Here is a 7,536-nt window from a genome sequence, read left to right as displayed (position 1 = left end):
ATCTCAGTGAGAATTTCATAACTATGTAATACCTAATATTGCCTAAAATGCTATATTTATTTTGCGCAGTAACATTATGTAAACAAATCATTTGAGATTTTAATTAAGTAATGTTAATTAGACTTGTTTCTACTAAACTTATAGCTTAGAGGTATATTTTACTTGTTTAGCAGAGGGATGGATGAATGCTGAGATGAGATGATGTTTATGAGAGGAACAATTTTTTCCAATATGACAAAAAAATCCTCCACAATGTAAAGAACAGAATGCATATCATTGCATTCTAGCTGCACCACACTCAGAATGCTATTCAACTTTAAATATTAGATTAAATATACCTAGTTTGTTATGTGTTAAATATATGTACAAGGTATGATGGGATTGTCATCATCCTTTTGGACAAAAATCCCTAAATAAACATAGATTAAAAAAAACAATATACTAACTTTATAAAGTAAATTATAATATACAATTTAATATTTAAAATTACTATTAAATTGCAAATGAATTGCATCATCAAATGACTTGGGACAAGTTTTAGTCTTAAAAAACTTTAATGTGATTGTGAATCTAACAACTTATCATTTTCTAAAAGCTGAACAACAATAATTACACACATATAGGTACTACATAGCTAAATATTATTTTTCTCTCCAGAATTACCTATTTTTTCTTCACGTATGGTTTCACCATCGACTGACTATAATAATGGCGAATACTTGAAATGTATATAGAATGTACCTCTAGATAGATTATTATGGTTTGTTGATAACGTCAAGTACTAACTCGAAAATTAATAAAACAAAGAATATGTAAAAGTGTATTGTGCAACCACATCATGGTTCATTTTCTTCAGGTTCAAAATTTTAACTCTTCTCCATCATTTTGTAAAATGTAAACAAACAAAATCAATCAAGTAGGGATTACCTTTTGTAACTTCTAAATCAAAACAATGTTGAATAAATCAAAAAAACAAGTTTTTACTTTCACTTTAATCACGGATTAATAATCACAAAATAATCAAATAAGCTGCAGTGTACAATACGGAGCACAGTAAATAATTTATTATTTTTCATAGCACTTCCATAGACAAACATTTGTATTACCATTTAAGTGCCTACTACGGTAATTTACAACGAATCGGTACTTGTGCGCACAAAAGCAACCGATATTCAGGGTTGCTCTATTAAATTTTACCAGTTTTAAATCTAAAATTTGAAAGCAATAAGGATAAGGATCTATTGTAATTTATTTTAATTGAATTAACATCTTACTTTATTAGCAAGTCGAGAAAGAAAACGTCCTTCTAAATTTAAAAAAATACATAGGTTTATGTACCATAGCCTACAATGTTACGTAGTTTTTACGTCTGGCAACCGATTGGTGACTGCCGAATAATCTAGAATATCAAGGGATATCCCCGCATATTGACAATTTTTTCCAATTAAATTCAATACATACAATATACAATAATTGAAATATTATGTAACAGAAGAAATAAATATTTAATTATTATTACATACATTTTGATTGGCAATTATAGGAAACTGATGTTGAACCATATAGGAAAGTATGTTGAACTGTTGAACTCAAGGTTGAAGGTTGCTATGCACTGTTTTTTAAAGTGAAACTTTTATTACATCGTCTCAAACTTTTTGGTCTGTTTTCCCCTTAGATCATTAAGTAATGGATGGAGCACGCTGGCAAATGTTCTAACTAAACCATAGAGTAAAGTAATACTGTGGGAACTAAACTTTCTGCCGGTTTTGGTGCGGGGAGGGTAAAGCGTCTTATTCACGGTCAATCCCCGACGTACGTCGGCTCAAGGCCGCGGTGCTGGATGTATCCTACTGACGATCGTGCGCGCATCAAGCATGGCTAGGGTTGCCAACTTTTATTTGAAGATATAGAGTATATCTGATTTTAAAGGAGGTAAATAAAGAGTAAATAAATATTTTAAAAAATGTATTTTTTTGTACTTTTTGCAGTACCTAAGAATTTTTCATTATTTTTAAATGAATTTTATGAATCCGAACATTCCAAATCTAAATTTATATATTTCAACAGCTCATTTTTAATTAATTTTTAATGAAGCTCGGTTTCTCTCTTCCCGCCACTTCACATTCATGACCGAAAAGACTCTTTCAGTAAATGCTGAAGTGGCAGGAACAGAGAGTATATAGCTAATCATTTTTTTTTAAACAAACAAATTCGTCAAGATATTTTTTTTAAATAAATTGCCATTTTTCTGCAGTGGACTTTTGCATAAAATCTGTGTTAGTCAACAATTCGCCTCGGAGTTCTTTTAAAATAATAACTTCTGAATATAAACTGTCCATGTGTACAAGGTTCATCCAAAAGTAATGATAATTGGGATTTCCTGTGTACATAAAAATATAAAATAACCGTTTCTTGCTTGCTCATGCACTCACTAAGTTATCACAAAAAAATCATATCAATAGGCCACGTTTCCAAGTATTTACATTAATTTCTGTTGGCAACACTAATCTGCTGTACGTCCGCGCTCTCGGTCCGCGCTATTCACATTTCACTGTCCATCTGCACGACGTTCGCGGTGGTGGGGGTGCTTGCTGGATGAAAAGTTGGTCGTGCACATCCAGCAAGATAATAATAATAATTATTGACGTACGTCAACGCTATTCACTGTCGTTTTGCGTCGTGCATCGTGTATGACCTTGGCGGGACGTACGTCAAGATGGACCGTAAATAAGACGCTTAACTCACACTTTGAAACACAATCACACATTCACAAAAATAATTTATGTCTTTACAAACTCAAACTATTACAAAATGGACAGACTAGCATGTTTTTGCACACATACATCGATTACACAGAAAAATCTCTATACATATACGTAATAATACAATCGCTCTAAAGGGATGTAACCATATCGATATTACAAAAATAATAATTTTGTTGAAATTAGAAATAACATTAATATTATATTCATAAAAAATACTACACAGGTCATTTGTAACGTTTTCATCATTATTATATGCATATGAAAAACCCTAAAACGCCATTTTATTTGTATTTGAATATGTATTTATTCAACACATCACATATTATATTCAATAAAATAAATATCGGTCCAGAAATTTTTATTATTTCTGTACCGAGGTGTCCATTCTGATTTTCTCCCACAGTATCAATCCACCTTACCCTTAAAGCAGGATTTTTTGTAAATCTGAAATATACGCAATATTCGTACATACATATAAATAAAGTAGCTGCTCCGCGCGGTTTCACCCCCGTGGCTCCACTCCTGTTGGTCGTAGCGTGATGATATATACCTTCCTCGATAAATGGGCTATCTAACACCGAAAGAATTTTTCAAATCGGACCAGTAGTTCCCGAGAATAGCGTGTTCAAACAAACAAACAAACTCTTCAGCTTTATAATATTAGTATAGATTACATAATAGAAAGGTTACAAGATTAACATTACAAAAAAAACGGCTAAGTGCGAGTCGGACTCGCGCACGAAGGGTTCCGTACCATTAAAATGTTCTGCCAGTTAAAAGTAACCGAGCGTAAATTTTAATAAATATATACAAGACTTACAAAATAAACATTATACTCCTTTTTATGCAGTTGTGTAAAATTTTAATATAATAAAGATTAATTCTCATCTCATTTCAAATTATACTTTTTCTATTTTTTTATCGACGTTCAAGTTAAAAGCAGTCCGTCACTAAGAAAGTCGTAAAAATTAACGACCTTTTAAGCGACGAGTTTTTAAATTCAACTCTATCACTAAGTTCATAAAGATTAAATTTGAATTTCTCTTCAAGATAGTCTCGCTACATCACTTTATAGTCTCGTGGGGAGTGCGGTTCAATATCGCGTTCTAAATTCAACTTTATCGCTTAGTTCATAAAGATTAAATTTGTATATTTTCTCTTCAAGATAGTCTCGCTACATCACTTTATAGTCTCGTGGGGAGTGCGGTTCAATATCGCGTTCTAAATTCAACTTTATCGCTTAGTTCATAAAGATTAAATTTGTATATTTTCTTTCCATGATAGTCTCGTGAGGCCGCATCAATGATCGAGTACACACATGACTCGATTATTTGTCTTGATCATATCGCTAAACGATACATCGACGATTATTAGAAATTGCATTTAATTAGAAATGTACGTTAAAAAAATAAAAAAATATACACAAATGAAAGGTTATTCCATCTTTTTTAATATTCGACATGTTTGAATTGCTTCTGCAAGACTTGACAGTGCAAAACGGCATTTTTAGCGGAGCACTCGCAGACGTCCTTTCGATGTTTTACGAATACGCAGAGTGTTCGTAATCGATTACGCAAGTAGTTTTTATGAAAGCATAAGATTTTTCGATTCGAATAATCTTATACCTCGGCAAAAGGGGAAACGCCTGCGTGTGTTATCCATTACTTAATGATCTAAGGTTTTCCCCTTCTCTATCCCTTTCACACCAACTTGCCAAGTTAGGTGTGAAAGGGATAAAAAAACATACAGGCGTCATTCAACGTCTTACTTTCTTGTTACAAGTTAATGTTCATACTGAAATCTCCAGTGTATAAGATTTAAGCAATGACTCTATTATACTAGACTATACGCCAACATCATTGCACTAAAAAACAGCGTAATTAATACATACCTACTTACAAACGCATTATCACCAATACAGTTTTTCTCTCTTTCACTCTCACGCACGAGACATAATACATGTCTCACTCATGTACTTCGTAATAACAACTGCCGATTAAAATATAAAAAGAACGTCCAGCCACGACGCAAATGGTACGTGACTAAAGTGAAACTCGGGCACTTAGCTGAGTTTTTTCTTGCCAAATGACCCAGATACGTTACCCGCTCTCTATGAGCGGGTAACGTATATCTAGCTTTTTTATATATATCATAGGATATAAGCTTCTTGGTTGGCACCTGTGGTTGGCACCAACCAAATCGGAGCGTCTGTATATGCTATAAAATGGCTCTACGTCTACTGTGACTGTAATAATATGTCGTCGTTTTTACTCTGTAAGTTGCCAAGCTTCTTTTATCTAGGACTAGATTTCCGCCCGCGGCTTCGCCCGCGTTTGCAAAAGAAAACCCGCATAGTTCCCGTTCCCGTGGGATTTCCGGGATAAAACCTATCCTATGTGTTAATCCAAGTTACCCTCTATATGTGTGCTAAATTTCATAGTAATCGGTTTAGTAGTTTTGTCGTGAAAGAGTAACAAACATCCATACCTACATCCATACATCCATACATCCATACTTACAAACTTTCGCCTTTATATAATAGTATAGTATATGTATAGTATTAATTAATATATTAGAATATTAGATAATATTATATTCAGGGCGTAATCGTTAAGTGTGCACAGGCGATTATTCCGTAAATATTAGATATCAAAAATCTTTAAACCTTAGAGTATAGATAGTATCTATAGAGTGCGAACAACCAAGTGGGAACAGTAGGCACAGGTGGGAACAACACGACGTTCCCGCCGCGCGCGCTCGTAGTCGTGGTTGAGTGCTGACGAAGTGCGTTGCTCTGGATTTTTATTCATATCTAGGAATAAACATGGTGAAATGTGCAGTTATACCTTGCAAAAACGATACTAGAAAATACACAAAATTGAAATCCAGTTTCACATTTCATCAGTAAGTCGATTGTTATACTTATTTTTATGAAAATAAATTTATCATAGCGGGGGTGATCGGGGAGGATCGGGGAGGTGGGAAGCGGACACGCGCAGGCTCGCTCACGCGCCTCACTCCCGCCACGTGATCGTAGTGATGGACCTGACCAACGCTGTACTCGATATAAAGTTTAATAGAAGAACTATATTTTAACAAATTATTTATTTAACTTTAAAATTAAAACTCTTTTAAAAATGTATTATAAATAAATTTGTGGTGTGTTTTGTATGATACACTTTCTAATATTATGAATGCGAATGTATTATAGTGTAAATGTAAAGTATGTAATTTTACGATATATTTTCTGAAGATTTTTATAGTAGAATGGATAAAATGAAATAAAAAATGTGTGCGTGTACTAGAGTACACACGTAAGAAGTGAAACTTCTTTATGTCCTTATTTTTCAAAAAATAATTTACTATATACAATATTAAAGAAATACGTTAGTCACACGCTCGTCGCTACCTACTTAAATATTTACACCGGCCGCTGCTGCAACTCGCTCGCTTCGCTCGCTCGGCTCGTGCGGTAGTTCAAAAGTTAACCTAAGATGCTCGTCGCTTCGCTCCTCGCTACCTATTTACATATTCACACCGGCTGCTGCTGCAACTCGCTCGCTTCGCTCGCTCGGCTCGTGCGGTAGTTCAAAAGTTAACCTAAGATGCTCGTCGCTTCGCTCCTCGCTACCTATTTGAATATTTACGCCGGCCACTGCCGCGACTCGCTCGCTTCGCTCACTTGGCTCGTGCGGTAGTTCAAAAGTTAACCTAAGATGCTCGTCGCTTCGCTCCTCGCTACCTATTTACATATTCACACCGGCTGCTGCTGCAACTCGCTCGCTTCGCTCGCTCGGCTCGTGCGGTAGTTCAAAAGTTAACCTAAGATGCTCGTCGCTTCGCTCCTCGCTACCTATTTGAATATTTACGCCGGCCACTGCCGTTTTCAGCTTATAAAGGATTTCGACTTAGGCGGATTTTGATTGGACAGAGAGTTTGAGGTTTATTCTTATAAATTTTGAATTCATAAAATTATAATTGAACACCTGACACCAATCAAGCAAACATGTGTTTACGGGAGTCATAGATTTATTATCGTATACTCCTAAAATGTTTTCTAAGAAACAATAGTGTACTTACATTGTCGGCACGTTCTTAAAGTCGGTAACTTATTTTTGTTCGAACAATAGAGGTAATAAATTCCTAATGATCAAGTTGTAAAGGTTGTAAAATAAAAAAATATTCTATATTAAAACGTATATATAATATGTGCGTCATTAATTTCTGACTGTTACGAAATTTGGTGCAAAATAAAATAGTGTGTAAATAAAATTTGTAAAAAATCAATAAAATAAAACAATTGAGTAAAGATCTATAGGCATATTATGTATGTAAATATACAAGATTTGTATATTATATATTTATACAGGGAACTTCTCAACGTGTTATCTATGAAATTATACTTTTACTCAATTGTTTAATTTTATTTACACACTGTTTTATTTTGCACCAAATCTCGAAACAGTCAGAAATTAATGACGCACATAGTACATAATAATTAATATACATATACATATTAAGACAGAGGTTAAGCTTAAATAACTTGAAAAATAAATAACATGATCACGCCCACGTGTTGGTGTTTTAAAAAATTCAATCAAAAACTGAGAATAACTGTAAAAAAATAGTGTTTTTTCTTAATATGTGTGTGTATGTATTATCTTACAAGTGCAATGTATGATACATAAAGACATTTTAAGTTTGAAAAATCAGATGTTTTGCGCGAAGTGACAGTAGTACCCACCTCAACCAAAGAGTATAGTAATATAGA

This window comes from Colias eurytheme, chromosome 4 (genome assembly GCF_061535395.1).
Source record: "Colias eurytheme isolate Ceu_HAF_F1 chromosome 4, ilColEury1 Martin Lab GWU primary, whole genome shotgun sequence".
NCBI lineage: Eukaryota > Metazoa > Arthropoda > Insecta > Lepidoptera > Pieridae > Colias > Colias eurytheme.
This window is presented reverse-complemented; position numbering follows the sequence as displayed.